Raw genomic sequence first — 16,338 nt, 5'->3', positions numbered from 1 at the left:
TCTATCAAGCTAACTGGCTGATAGTTTTGTGGATCTTTCCTACTCTGTTTCTTATAAATTGGGAAAATGAGGCTCGTTTTCCATCCAGGGGGCAATTGGCCGGTGTTGGGAGCAAATAAGCCAGCTGGGATAGGCATCCACCATTCTGTGCATTCCTTATAGAGCTCAGGTGAAACCATATCGTCTCATGGAATGTTATTTGATTTCAGGCAATAAATCAGGGCCTTTATCTTATTATAGGAGACTGGTTGCCATTCAGCTAGGTTTGAGAAATCCTTACCCATTGCTGGTATGTGCAGGGCCGGATTTAGGTTTGATGAGGCCCTAAGCTACTGAAGGTGATGGGGCTCTTTATATGTCCAGCTGTCCTTTGTCAACAACAAATTGTCGCTGTTTTTTGTGTTGACTATATGCTATATGGTAATTTATGGACCTAATAGGTATCTAAATCCATTTGCACATAACAAAATATGTATTTCATCAAAGTAATTGTTGAATTGAAATCAAATTAAGAAGGAGTATATTGATAGTAAAATACAATTAAGAAGTATAAAAGGTAAAGGTAAAGGGACCCCTGACCATTAGGTCCAGTTGTGGCTGACTTTGGGGTTGCGACGCTCATCTCGCTTAACTGGCCGAGGGAGCTGGCGTTTGTCCGCAGACAGCTTCCAGGCCATGTGGCCAGCATGACTAAGCCGCTTCTGGCGAACCAGAGCAGCGCACGGAAACACCGTTTACCTTCCCGCCGGAGCGGTACCTATTTATCTACTTGCACTTTGACGTGCTTTCGAACTGCTAGGTTGGCAGGAGCAGGGACCGAGCAACGGGAGCTCACCCCGTCGTGGAGATTTGAACCACTCATTTGACCTTCTGATCGGCAAGTGCTAGGCTCTGTGGTTTAACCCACAGCGCCACCCGTGTCCCACTAAGAAGTATATTAATAGAAGTATATACCCATTAAGAAGTATATTAATAGTGAAATACAATTAAGAAGTATATTAATAGTGAAATAATTATTAAGCTGGGACGCAGGTGGCGCTAAAGGTTAAAGCCTCAGCGCCTAGGACTTGCCGATCGAAAGGTCGGCGGTTCGAATCCCTGCGGCGGGGTGCGCTCCCGCTGCTCGGTCCCAGCGCCTGCCAACCTAGCAGTTCGAAAGCACCTCCGGGTGCAAGTAGATAAATAGGGACCGCTTACCGGCGGGAAGGTAAACGGCGTTTCCGTGTGCGGCTCTGGCTCGCCAGAGCAGCAATGTCACGCTGGCCACGTGACCCGGAAGTGTCTCCGGACAGCGCTGGCCCCCGGCCTCTTGAGTGAGATGGGCGCACAACCCCAGAGTCTGTCAAGACTGGCCCGTACGGGCAGGGGTACCTTTACCTTTACCTTTAATTATTAAGCTCTAACTTAAAATGATTTTTTTTATTGGAACAAACTTAATAATGCAAATACATTGTCATTTGGCAATAACAAAAGTTCCTTTAGAATCACAACTGACAAAGACTCATAATCTAGTCTCTAGAAACTTGCTATAACATGCTATAACATGCTATAACATGAAATAATAGGAGTAAATATATGATGCAAACTACTAATAGTTATAAATAGCTTTATTAATATGAAATTAAATGTTATAACCAAGGTACTGCTGTATAAAGAAATGAGCAAATCAGTGATATTTTAGGGAGCAGGCTAGCAGGTGGGGCCCATTACTTACATCATAGGAGCCTACACAACACAAAACAATGCAAAACACTGTTGCTGTTTATCTTATATTTTGGAAATGCACATCCAGGTTTTTCCCCCTTTAATTTTTTTGGGGGCCCCCAAGAGAGTGGGGCCCTAAACTATAGCTTGTTTAGCTTATATGTAAATCCGGAACTGGGTACATGTGACTGTCCAGATTTACAATCAAATATATTGGAGAAACATTTAACCCAACCAAGGGCAGGAACTAAGGCTTCTCATGTCATTTTGACCCCAGTTCCTAAAATTGTCTTCCCTCTGTTCCATTACTGCTAGTACCAATGCTCGCTGCTGGGTTTTCGAATGTTCAGCTTTCTTGTTTTTTGAGCGGAATCTTGTTTTCCAGCCTACATTTGATTAATATTTCCATGGATTTCTCCGATCGATTCTTAATCCCTTATTGCCTCGAGTAGAACTTTCTTTACGGTCCATAAAGAAGCTGGACCATAAAGAAGGCTGATCGCTGAAGAATTGATGCTTTTGAATTCTGGTGCTGGAGGAGACTATTGAGAGTCCCATGGACTGCAAGAAGATCAAACCTCTCCATTCTGAAGGAAATCAGCCCTGAGTGCTCACTGGAAGGACAGATCCTGAAGCTGAGGCTCCAATACTTTGGCCACAACATGAGAAGAGAAGACTCCCTGGAAAAGACCCTGATTTTGGGAAAGATTGAGGGCACAAGGAGAAGGGGACGACGGAGGACGAGATGGTGGGACAGTGTTCTCGAAGCTACGAACATGAGTTTGACCAAACTGCGGGAGGCAGTGGAAGACAGGAGTGCCTGGCATGCTCTGGTCCATGGGGTCACAAAGAGTCGGACACGACTAAATGACTAAACAACAACAGAACTTTCTTAGCCGCTTTGCATTGACCGTCAAGGCAATGTGTGTAGAGCGGGGCCTGAAGCCTCACAGGGACTGCTGCGCTCTGCTGCCCAGGAGGACTCTCCTGTGTGAGTGTCTGGGGGCCCTGCTCCTTCCTGCCACTTACCACCTGGCCCAGGGCGGGGCCTGGCAGGCCTCACAGGGACGGTTGCTGTCACTGCTGCTGCGGCCCAGGGGGATCCGGAGGGGCGCAGAGTTCTTTTTAAAATGTTTTAAAATTTTCCTTTTCCTTTTCCTTTTTTTAATTTTGTATATGCGGGGACGGGGATGGGGGTGGGATGGATGTTTAGTTGGGAATTTGTTTGATTTTAATGGATTTGTATTTTTTATAGATTTTTATTTGTATTGGTTTTTGTTTTCTGGGGTTTTTGTTTTTGTTTTTATTGTTTTAAGGTCTTATTTTGTTCTTAAGGGGAGGGGTCAGGGCTGCCGGGGAGTGGGTCCCAGCCAACAAAATGGCTGGGGCATGTTCCACAGAGGGGGATGCGCTGGGACAACCGATCTCAGTGATCACGGGTAGGAGGAGGAGTTACGCTAAGACCAGACCATGTCATTACAGAGGAGGCAGGTTTAGTCGTTGTCTGAGGACTATCCCTGCCTCTGGGTCTGGTCCTGACCGGACGGATACTAGAATCAGCAAGGGATACCCACATGACCTGAAGGTGCTGCTGTGCAATGCCAGGTCAATGATTCATAAGACCACTGCCATCCATGACTTGATCATGGATGGAGGACTTGACCTGGCATGTGTAACAGAGACTTGGCTGGATGAAGCAGATGGGCCTGTTCTTGCCGCTGCTTGTCCACCAGGTTTCTCTTATGCACAGCAACCCAGGCCTTGGGGGCGGGGAGGGGGGTTGCAGTGATTTTTAGGAAGCCATAAGTTTGCACCAGGCGTCCTATTGGGAAGACCCAGTTCTCTGAGTGCATGTTCTGGAAGTTGGGCAATAGGGGCAGTACAGGATTCCTTTTGGTGTACCGACCTCCCCGCTGTACCAAGGATTCCCTGCCCGAGCTGCTTCAGGTCATGGCGGATGTTCTCCTGGAGACACCTAGTTTGGTTGTCCTAGGGGATTTTAATATCCATGCCGACACGACCTTACAAGGGGCCGCTCGGGACTTCGTGGAAAGCATGGCCTCCATGGGGCTGTCCCTGAATAAGTTTGGCCCAACCCATAGCCGCGAACATGCCTTGGACCTGGTGTTTACCTCCATGGATGTTGGTGATCTGACACTAAGTAACAGCGTAACGAAAGAAGTGCCATGGTCAGATCACTTCCTGGTGCAACTGGACTTCTCCGCGATCCTTCCCCTCTGCAGGGAGGTGGGACCGATTCAGATGGTCCACCCCCGCCACTTAATGGATCCAAATGGTTTCCAGAGAGTGGTAGGGGATGCTTTATCCCATGTTGATGGCCTTTCAGCTGATTCCCTGGTGGCCCGCTGGAATGTGGAGTTAACCAGGGCTATTGACTGTTTGGCTCCGAAGCGCCCTCTCCGATTGCATGGAGCCCGGACAGCCCCGTGGTTTTCCACGGATCTGAGGGCAATGAAACAATCGTTGAGACGGCTAGAGCGCCGGTGGCGGATGACCCATTCTGAAGCTGACCGGACACAGGTTAGAGCTCAATGTCGAGCCTACCAAGTGGCGGTAGCGACGGCAAAGAAGACTTTCTTCACCGCCTCTATTGCATCTGCAGAAAACAGCAGCAGGAGACTTTTTCAGGTGGTCTGCAATTTCGCGGAACCACCTGCTACATCGGGGCCCAGGAAGGGTCACATGATCTCCTGCAATGATTTTGCAAAGTTTTTTTTGCAGATAAAGTCTCTCAGATTCAGGAAGAAGCAGACTCCACCGTGGGAGCACGGCCGGGGCGGGAGAGTGCTAGAGTCCTGTCTAGTCAAGTTGCGTGGGATCAATTCCAATCTGTTACCTCCGAGGATGTGGACAGGCTGCTTGGACGAGTGAAACCAACCACCTGTCTCCTTGATCCTTGCCCATCCTGGCTTATAAAAGCTAGCCGGGAAAGGTTGGGTGATGGGCTTCGTGGGGTGGTGAATGCTTCCCTCCGTGAGGGAGCCTTCCCAGACCCGCTGAAAGAGGCGGTTATTAAACCGCTTCTTAAAAAACCATCTTTAGATGCGGCCACGATGGCCAACTATCGCCCAGTCTCAAATCTTCCATTCTTGGGCAAGGTGATTGAGCGAGTGGTTGCTGAACAACTCCAGGCACGCCTGGAAGAAGTGGACCATTTGGATCCCTTCCAGTCGGGATTCAGGCCTCATCACGGGACTGAAACTGCCTTGGTCGCACTGGTTGATGATCTCTGGAGGGCTAGGGACAAAGGTGAGAGCTGTATCCTAGTTCTGCTGGATCTCTCAGCGGTGTTTGATACCATCGACCATAACATCCTTCTAGACCGTCTTGAGGGGCTGGGAGCTGGGGGAACTGTCATACAGTGGTTCCACTCCTTCCTCCTGGGCTGTGTTCAGAAAGTGGTGGTGGGGGATGAGTGTTCAGACCTCAGGGTTCTGTCCTCTCCCCCATGCTTTTCAACATCTACATGAAGCCGCTGGGAGAGATCATCAGGGGGTTTGGGCTGGGTGTTCATCAGTATGCGGATGATACCCAGCTCTACCTCTCTTTCAAATCAGAACCAGTGAAGGCGGTGACGGTCCTGTGTGAGTGTCTGGAGGTGGTTGGAGGATGGATGGCGGCTAACAGATTGAGGTTGAATCCTGACAAGACAGAAGTACTGTTTTTGGGGGACAGGAGGCGGGCAGGTGTGGAGGATTCCCTGGTCCTGAATGGGGTAACTGTGCCCCTGAAGGACCAGGTGCGCAGCCTGGGAGTCATTTTGGACTCACAGCTGTCCATGGAGGCACAGGTTAAATCCGTGTCCAGGGCAGCTGTATACCAGCTCCATCTGGTACGCAGGCTGAGACCCTATCTGCCTGCGGACTGCCTCGCCAGAGTGGTGCATGCTCTGGTTATCTCCCGCTTGGACTACTGCAATGAGCTCTACATGGGGCTACCTTTGAAGGAGACCCGGAAACTACAACTAATCCAGAATGCAGCAGACAGACTGGTGACTGGGAGTGGCCGCCGAGACCATATAACACCGGTCTTGAAAGACCTACATTGGCTCCCAGTACGTTTCCGAGCACAATTCAAAGTGTTGGTGCTGACCTTTAAAGCCCTAAACGGCCTCGGTCCAGTATACCTGAAGGAGCGTCTCTACCCGCATCGTTCTACCCGGACACTGAGGTCCAGCACCGAGGGCCTTCTGGCGGTTCCCTCACTGCGAAAAGCCAAGTTACAGGGAACCAGGCAGAGGGCCTTCTCGGTAGTGGCACCCTCCCTGTGGAACGCCCTCCCACCAGATGTCAAAGAGAACAACAACTACCAGATTTTTAGAAGACATCTGAAGGCAGCCCTGTTTAGGGAAGCTTTTAATGTTTGATGTATCACAGTATTTTAATATTCTAATATTATTATTAATTGTAGAAGTTATCAGATAGGGCCTGAGCGCTGTGGCAATATGCTGGAAGACATCAACAGGATCTGAAGGTTTGCTCATAAAAAGGTGATGCAAGCTTGTCGGATGATTACTAAATAGTGTGTCTTGAATATTGCAGCTCAATCTGTGAGACCATTTCAGTCTTTTTCTGTCCTGTATTTCTCCACTCACGCTTGCCGGTTGCCGGTATGCATTCTGTTACAAGATTTATGGTCACTGGTATTGCAAAGTGGCTGCCTTCCGTTTGTTCTAAGACTTCAGAAGCGTTCGCAAGAGTAAATAATGACTACAATGTGATTGATAGCACTTATACAATATATACTGACCCTTAGACTTCCATGAAGGATATAGAAACTATGTTGGGATACAAATTCCAACAATTTCAGTCTCTTTGCTTCTCCAAACAACGAGAGGTTAGGAAAATATCTCCCAAGTCTACGTTGAAAGGTAGCAAGAGACCATCCACAATCGCTCCAATTTGGGCATTGAAATTTCCACAAAAATGTATAAAAGCTGTGGAATTTATGACCGATCTGCTCCCATAGGGATGTTAAATCTGACCAAATCTTGGTGGTCAGTGACCAGACTATTAGTAGGGGGAAGGCAGATGTTTATACAGAAAAACAAATTTCCCGATTCAGTTTTGATTTGTATTAGCAAAAATGCAATTATTTTGAATTCCAAAGCCTGCTATCCTGACTTCCACAGCTAAATCAGATGATATAAAGGAAGTTGAACTCCCACTTCCTTGGCCCTTTTTATATTTCTTAACAGCTGGTTGGCAAAAAGAATTATAACTGTGTAAGTTGGCGGGGGAAGGGTTAAGTTCATGAGACCAAGTCTCTTGCGAACATATTATATCCTTGTGAACTGCCCTGAGACCTGCGGGTACAGGGCAATATACAAATAAAATAATAATAATAATAATAATAATAATAATAATAATAATAATATCCAAATACAGGAGCATACAAATGAAATCCTTATTCACCTTCTTAGCAAGCCAAAGGTATCATGATTTGCTTTTCTATAGTTACCTCTACACCTGGGCTTATTTTGAGCATTTGTTAAAGGATAATCTGGAAAGTTTCTGGAGAACAGATCGCTAGGAGAGTAGGAGTCTGGGGACTCTAACCTGGGTATATTTCTTCCAATACCTGCATTCAGGCCAGCATAATGAATCTTCCCTTCCTGTCTGTTGAAGTGTATCTGAATATTATTAGGCCAGATGACAGTCTTATAACATAGGCTTATGGCTCGAACCCGTCTTCTCCTTCCTCTCCAGTTGTCTTTCCCAGACTGCAATTATCTTTCTCTTGGAAGTACATTGAAGGGATATCTCACTTGCAATTGGAGGTGGTGGTGGGAATTATTTGCACAACCTTTTGATTTGAAAAGCAGCCTTTTGTCAGCAGAGGATGAATTAGAGACCAAGATTTATCTCGTAGATCTGTATCCTAAAAGGTTAGCTTGATACTGCTTCTCTGGTCGTAATTAGACAGGTATTTACAATGTAAAGCATTTTCTAAATCCAGTGACTTAAATTCCTGCTTGCAGTTCAGATTCTGTTTTAATTATTCCATTGGATTTCTTCACTGGCCAGTTACGAATGACCACCTGTAGAACATCTTGGGACTTCTTTCTGTAAGAATTGTTATGGAATTCGGACATTCCCCATAATTCACTACCTTTCCAAGCGTGTTTATTAACCCATCATTTGCTGCTTTCCCCTCCCATCTGCACAGTGTCAGCTGGATTTGGAGTGTCAATCTGGATTCAGTGAAGCAGAGGAATGGAACTGGGTACCATCTGCATGTCTACTTAGAAGCAAGCTCAAGTAAGCTTATGGTAGTTTCTACAGTGCAACCTTGGTTCTCAAACACCCTGGTACTCAAACAACTTGGAACCCAAACACTGCAAAGCCAGAAGTAAGTGTTCCAGTTTGCAAACTTTTTTGAGAAGCTGAACGTGCTCTGTTTTGAGTGTTACTCTTCCATTTTGAGTGTTACACTGGGGTCTGGCTGTTTTTGCTATTTATTTTGGATTTTTGTTTTTGCGGCTCTTTTTGTTTGTTTTTGTGACTGTGTGGAATCCAGTTCAGCTACTGATTGACTGATTGATTATGTGACTGCAGTACATTGCTTATTGCTTTCATCTTATGGATCAGTGGTCTCATTAGATAGTAAAATCCATGTTAAATTGCTGTTTTAGGGGTTGTTTTTAAAAGTCTGGGAACGGATTAATCCATTTTGCATTACTTTTTGTGGGAAAGCATGCCTTGGTTTTGGAACGCTTTGGTTTTGGAACGGACTTCCGGAACGGATTAAGTTTGAGAACCAAGGTACCACTGTACTTGTGGGTATTGGATAGCAGCCCAAATGTCAGCTGGATTTAAATGATGTCTAATTTGAGCTAAAGCGTCACCCCCCCCCCACTCCCAGACAGATGGTGAAACCTCGAATCCTTGCACAATGCTTCTGCATCTGAAGAGAGAGAAAGAGGAAGCTGTCATCCGGAAGTTAGAAAATGGGTGTCGTTCGCTCATCGCCAATCACAATGCTAGGTCCTGAAGGCAGAGAGGCAGGGTTGCTCCATGTAGATTGACTTGTGGCTGTTTTGGCTTGTTGGGTGGGGCTGTTGGAAGGCATGCAGGAAACTGTCCAGATCAAGCCAAGTGAATCTGCAGCCATACAGCACCAAAATGGAACAAGGAATACCCCAAATCTTGAGTTGATTGCTTTCCTCAATCTGAGATGTAGAAAGAAAAGTGTGGTGGTGGGGAGAGATGGGGGTGTTCAGCTATTGGTGGCGGTGTTGTTGTTTTTTAAATCAGCTGATGAATGGGGTCAAAATCCTGCTCAGTTTGGCTGTGTGCACTCAATCGCTTGCTGAGAACAGCTGTGCATAGCCTAACTGCAATGCAGGGCTATTTGAAAGCCTTTTTGCAAGCCGCCCTGCACTGGTCTTTAAATCTCTGGCTTTCAAAGGTTTAAAGAGCAGCACGGGGCTCTTTGCAAAAGGGCTTTCAAGTGCAGTGGTACCTCTGGTTGCGAACGAGATCCGTTCCGGAGGCCCGTTCACAACATGAACAGAACGCAACCCGCGTCTGCGCGTGCGTGGGTCACTATTTGCCACTTCTGCGCATGAGCGTGATGTCATTTTGCACGTTTGCGCATGCGCGAGCAGCGAAACCCGGAAGTAAGCCTTTCTGGTACTTCTGGGTTGCTGCAGGACGCAACCTGAAAATGCTCAACCTGAAGGAAATGTAACATGAGGTATGACTGTAACTCCCAATTATGCAACAAAATCCCAATCACAGCATCACCCAGTGCCAACTTGAATAAAATATTGGGGCAGGGGGCAGGTAAGCTCCACCCCATATAATCAATCACACAGCACGGTGCATGCACACCATTTGAATTGCAATGCCCATCTACTTGGGTGGTGGCCCCCTCAAATATTTTTGAGGGGACAGGCTAAAGACCTCTTGGCCCCTATGATGTCACCTAACACCACTGCGATATCAGGTGATTGACAGGTGGCCTGTGTTGCTGACATGTTGAATTTGACCCTCTGGGGGTAAGGGAGTTACAGACCTGGGTGGCTCTGTTCCAAGGGTGGAAATCATCGTCATCTCATCCTGAGAGCTGCATTATTTTATGGCCCATATTCTGGGGGGGAGGGGGGGCTGCATGCCAGCAATAGGCGGGACATGATGTAAAAATAGACAGAGCAATTAATGTAAATTTTACTTTTGTAAAATAGGCAACACTGATTCACCATCCCTCTTCTGTGCATTCCTTGAAATCTGAACAGGTCTAATAAATTATGTGATGTCCTGTTTGGTGCAAGAGATCTCTTTCACTGAAGTCCAGCAAGCCTCTGAGAAGCCGGACAAAATGAAGGACTGACAGGCTGTATATTTAATCCAAACAGGGAAGAGCTCTTTGGTATGACACATTTACCAGGATACAAACTTCTATGGCTGCAGGAAGTGTTATTCTGAGTCGCAGCTGTGTGTGTGTTGTAAGTGGTGAGATTAAAAATGAAAAGTACAAATGGTAATGATCACATAATTAACTGTTGTAGATGATAAAACAGTCGGTAGCTGGCATTCACCAGCCAATTAACACGAATCCTTTCTCCTGAGTCAAATCTACAAGTGCCAACTTGAATAAAAATCTACAAATAAAATAAAATCTACAAATCTACATCCTTTGCTCAAGGATGCCCACTTGGTGCTCATTTTCATGCAAGGCTGAAATGTTTACAATTGCCCCTCCCCAAACTAAAACTCCTTACATGTCCATACATGGAAAGCACTATGGCACCACTTTACAAACTATGGCTTCTCCCAAAGAATTCTGGGAGCTGTAGTTTGTTGAGGGTGCTGAGAGTCGTTAGGAGACCCTTATTCCCCTCCCAGAGCTATGGTTCTCATAATAATTCAACCATCAATCCCTCATCCTAGAAATTATAGCTCTGTGAGAGGAATCGTGTTGGGAGGTATCTCAACAACTTTTACAGCTCCCAGAATTCTTTGGGAGAAGCTATGATTGTTTAAGGGGATGTGGGTGGCTCTGTGGTCTAAACCACAGAGCCTAGGGCTTGCCAATTGGAAGGTTCAAATCCCCGCAACGGGGTGAGCTCCTGTTGCTTGGTCCCAGCTCCTGCCCACCTAGCAGTTCGAAAGCATGTCAAGTGCAATTAAATAAATGGGTACCGCTTTGGCGGGAAGGTAAATGGCGTTCTGTGTGCTGCTCTGGTTTGCCAGAAACGGCTTAGTCATGTTGGCCACATGACCCAGAAGCTGTCTGCGGACAAACACCGGCTCCCTCGACCTATAGAGTGAGATGAGTGCCACAACCCCAGAGTCATCCGCGACTGGACCTAACATTCAGGGGTACCTTTACCTTTTTATGATCGTTTAACGGGGTATTATAGAGCTTTAAAACCTATGATGCTGACCTTTAAAGCCCTAAACGGCCTCAGTCTGGTATACCTGAAGGAGCATCTCCACCCCCATCATTCTGCCCGGACACTGAGGTCCAGCGCCAAGGGTCTTCTGCCAGTTCCCTCACTGCGAGAAGCTAAGCTACAGGGAGCCAGGCAGAGGGCCTTCTTGGTAGTGGCACCTGCCCTGTGGAACGCCCTCCCACCAGATGTCAAAGAGAACAACCACCACCAGACGTTTAGAAGACATCTGAAGATAGCCCTATTTAGGGAAGCTTTTAATGTTTGGGCTACTGTATTTTAATATTCTGTTGGAAGCTGCCCAGAGTGGCTCGGGAAACCCAGCCAGATTGGGAGGGGGGGGGTATAAATAATAAATGATGATGATGTGGATTTGGTCTGAATATTTCAATGTCTCATTGGCTTTTGATGCCACTGAACATGGTATCCTCTTGGACAGGGTGTGGGGCGACGTGGGGCAGTGCCTCCCTATTTGCTTTGTCCACCCCATGCATCTATTATTAGAGAAAGGAGTGCTTGCTTCTGGTGTGAGCCTTAAGGAAGAAAGCGCCCAAGCCATTGTTGCTAAACTGCCACAACCAGTACTTTCCCTTGTATCTGTCCTGCTCCCACCATGCAATTAAGGGAAGGTCCACAACATACCTTTACAATGTACACACAGGAGAATGTAGAAAGACAAGAAAAACAAGAGAGGTGTGTGTGTGTCCTGTTTCGAACATGAGCTAATTTCACAAGGTTGCATTGCGCATGGAGGCTGTGGGGTTTGAGGTCTGGCCTGTTGCTCACACATTCCCTTGCTTCACGGACTTCTATGCCACCTCACACCAAAATTTCTTCAGAGAGTGTCTTCAGAGCACAGCGCAATTTTTGCAGAGCAAACATTTGGTAACCTAGGCGAGTCATTCTGCTTTAATCGGATGTGGAAAACTGCCTGTGTGCTGGTGGCAGTCTGTTGCCAACTAAGAATGGAGGATAAATTCAATTCGGTCAGCATTTAAAGGCTAACCTATCAAACTTGTGCTTTCAGAACAATATGCAAAGCGAAACTGGCATCCTTTGAAATTCTCGCTTCTCTGAATTTTGTGACGCCATTCTCTATGACGCCACTTTAAAAATCCATGGCTTCACACAAAAAGAATCCTGGAAACTAGTTTTTTAAGAGTGCTTGGTTTCGCTAGGAGACCCTGTGAAGAGGAATTGATTGTAAAAGCACTCTGGGAATTGTAGACCTGAGAGAGGAATAGGGGTCTCCTAACGATGCAGGTGGCACTGTTGTCTAAACCACAGAGCCTAGGGCTTGCCGATGAGAAGGTCGGCAGTTCGAATCCTCGCGACGGGGTGAGCTCCCGTTGTTCTGTCCCTGCTCCTGCCCACCTTGCAGTTTGAAAGCACGTCAGAGTGCAAGTAGATAAATAGGTACCGCTCTGGTGAGCAGGTAAATAGTGTTTCCGTGTGCTGCTCTGGTTCGCCAGAAGCGGCTTATTCATGCTGGTTACATGACCCAGAAGCTGTATGCCGGCTCTCTCGGCTAGTAAAGTGAGATGAGCGCTGCAACCCCAAGGTCGTCCGCGACTGGACTTAAAGGGTCAGGGGTCCCTTTACCTTTACCTTAACAACTCTCAGCACCCATCACAAACTACAGCTCCCACAATTCTTTGGGAGAAGCGGATAACTGTTTAAACCGGTATCACAGTGCTTTAAATGTAGGGTGTGAATGTGTCCTTACTGACGCAACTTTAAGTACAGGACACAACCGACAATGGCAGTGGAGGTAACAATCGCCACATTTGCACCATTCACCTTAAGCTTTATGATACTGGTTCAAACAGTCCCGACATCCTCCAAAGGATTCTGGGAGCTGTAGTTTTTTTAAAAGCTGCTGAGAGCTGTTACAAAGTCCCCCCCCACACTCCCATCTCTGAGCTATGATTCCCAGAGTGGTTTAACAGTCAATCCCCTTTTTGCAGGGAACTCGGGGTTGTGGAGTTTATATTACATTTTTGTTTATTTATTAAATTGGTATACCGCCCTTCATCCAAAGATCTCACAGTGGTTTACAGGGCACCCAGGGTGGCGGTGGGTGGCGCAGGAAATTTCAATGCCAGCTTTCGAACTCCTCTGAAATTTGGAGGCAGGTGTTGGAATATTCCTTCTGAATCCCCAAAAATCCAGTGGTGGGTGGGGTATCATGCAATGACAGAGCATGCAAAAAGTAAGAATATAAGAAAAGCCCTGCTGGATCCAGGCCTGTGACCCATCTAGTCCAGCATTCTGTTCTCACAGTGGTCAAACAGATGCTGTTATGTGAATGTCAATTTTAATATGGAAAATCACACACACACACACACACACACACACACACACACACACAATAATATGATAACACCCACAGCCAACAAATGGACTGCTTACAGATATAGACTCTGCGTGGATAAGCAGGGCAATATTTGGAACGAATGTATACAAAATGCAGTAGGCTATTAATATTTACATTCGGTAAAGGTAAGGTAAAGTACCCCTGGATGGTTAAGTCCTGTCAAAGGAACTATGGGGTTGTGGCTCTCATCTCGCTTTCAGACCGAGGGAGCCGGCGTTTGTCCACAGACAGCTTTCCAGGTCATGTGGCCAGCTTGACTAAACCACTACTGGAGCACGGAGGACTGTGATTAGTGTCAGAGCGCATGGAAACACCATTTACCTTCCTGTCACAGTGGTACTTATTTATCTACTTGCACTGGTGTGCTTTCGAACTGCTAGGTTGGCAGGAGCTGGGACAGAGCGACGGGAGCTCCCTCTGTCATGGAGATTCGAACCGCCAACCTTCCGATCGGCAAGCCCAAGAGGCTCAGTGGTTTAGACCACAGCGCCACTCGGGTCTCTAATATTTACATTAGTATAATATCAAAATTATAAAAGAATGTATGGGTTAGGGTATTTTTGTGTATAGTCATATAATATGTTTCCACTCCCGCTTTAAAAAAGGTAATTCCCAGACCCACCTGGAGATGAAGGAGACTGAACCTGTGACCTTTGCATACAAAGCAGATGGTTTTAGCACCGTGTTACAGAAATGAGGAATTGTTCCGAGCGATGTCGCAATTTTCCCTGCCCAAATACAGGTTTTTGCTTCTCCTTTGCAATGGCTAGAAGAGGAAGGAAACACTTCCATTTGGGTTTCTCAAGGCGTTTGTCTGTTCAGTCTTAATCTGAGAACGAGTGTGTGCAAACATGCCCAGCAATGGTGATGAAATAAGTGCAGGTTGCGCTTTGCCTGGATAGGTGGAAGTACTCAAAGTTGGTCAAAAGGTCACTGGGTTGTGGAGGAGTCATGGCTGGCATCAAAGGTCAACATGGTTGTGCCCTTCTATGTGGTGAACCAAGGACTGATAAGTAGAGTAATTTAATTCACTGAAATTGTAAATGCCAGTATGCATTGCTATGTACATTTGATTGGTTGGTAACTGAATTCTAGAGAGTTCTCTAGTAGTTCTCAAGCGATGGCCTAATGCTGGCCACATGGGAGGTTATCTGGGAAAGGAGAGACTACATTTTTGCATGAAGCAAGATGACTGTGCTTCAGGATCCACTGTGAATACTGCTGCGCCGAATGGAGCGTTGTGGTGCTTCTTCTCAGCTTGAGAGAAAGAAAGCAAAGCTGCAGGAGAAGGAAAAATGGAAATCTCTCATAGGGGCTACAAGGCATGGCCTAACTGAGATACGGAAGGCTGAGGGCTGAGTTCTGGAAAGAGGAAAATACAGTTTGGAAGTTAAAAGAAGAGACTCTAAGCCCAGGTTTGGACAAGCATGTGACTGTAAATACTATGTTTTGATTCACCTATAAGTTTCTGCAAGTCAAGTTTTTTAATGTTAAGTCTGGTTTAATTTCCAAAGAAGGGTGCCAGCCATATATACGATTTGAGCTTCTAAGCTGCATTTTTGCTACCTTTACTTCAATACGTACACATACCTTTCTTCTTAAGGGTGAAAGGATCCCTAACTGCTCAAAAGCCAGGGGAGTTTGAAAGTACAAAAGAAGCATTGCTGAGTTTTTAATAACCCCACTCTCCAGCTTCTCGTTCAGAGATTGGCAAGGAGAACTGAACATGGACAGAGAGCTGGGCACCACAAAGGGAAGGGAAGGAGGCATGCTAAAGAGCTGGGAGATGGCAAGCCAGCTAGGTAGGCAGCTAAGTAGAGCAAATGTTTTGCAAGTACGCAAGGAGAAGCTTGTTTTATGGGAGGGAGAGATTCTAAGCCCATGCTTGGATAAAACATATTATGTTTTAATTCATCTGTAAGTTTCTGCAAGTAAAGTTTTGAATGTTAAAGTCTGGATATCGGTTTCATTTCCAAAGAAGGGTGTCAGTCATGTAGAGTGGTACTTCGGGTTACAGACGCTTCAGGTTACAGACTCCGCTAACCCAGGAATAGTACCTTGGATTAAGAACTTTGCTTCAGGATGAGAACAAAAATCGTGCTCTGGCGGCGTGGCAGCAGCAGGAGGCCCCATTAGCTAAAGTGGTACCTCAGGTTAAGAACAGTTTCAGGTTAAGAATGGACCTCCGGAACAAATTAAGTACTTAACCTGAGGTACCACTGTATATGATTTGAGCTTCTTAGCTGCATTTTCACTATCCTTACTTCAACAAGGACATGGTTGGGGTTGGAAGGTGGTCAGGCCGATGCTCGGGTTCACAGAGTCTAGCGATACAGAACTCGGACGTCTGCCCTTGCTGAATGTCTCAGGCTCATTCAGGAAAGAAGTGGAACATACACCAGAAACCAGTGGATTAGATCAATGGGGGTAACACAACTGGATCACCCCCTAAGGGAAAACCACACAAATACATTTCCTGTGCTTCCCCCTCAACACAGGTGCGATGACAACAGTCTAGTAGCCACCAGCCACCAATGCTGTCAAACAAGCGGTTAACTTTGTGCATGTGTCACACACAACGCCTAGGGCATTTGTATTCTGTTGGCGCACACAAGGTGTCAATTGCCAGTGTGAGCCAGTGTGGCGTAGTGGTTAAGAGCAGTGGACTCGTAATCTGGTGAACCGGGTTCGCTTCCCCACTCCTCCTCATGCAGCTGCTGGGTGACCTTGGGCCAGTCACACTTCTCTGAAGTCTCTCAGCCCCACTCAATTCACAGAGTGTTTGTTCTGGGGGAGGGAAAGGAGATTGTTAGCTGCTTTAAGACTCCTTAGGGTAATG

This window comes from Podarcis cretensis (genome assembly GCF_951804945.1).
Source record: "Podarcis cretensis genome assembly, chromosome: 16".
Classification (NCBI taxonomy): Eukaryota; Metazoa; Chordata; class Lepidosauria; order Squamata; family Lacertidae; genus Podarcis; species Podarcis cretensis.
Note: the sequence above shows the minus strand (reverse complement) of the source record.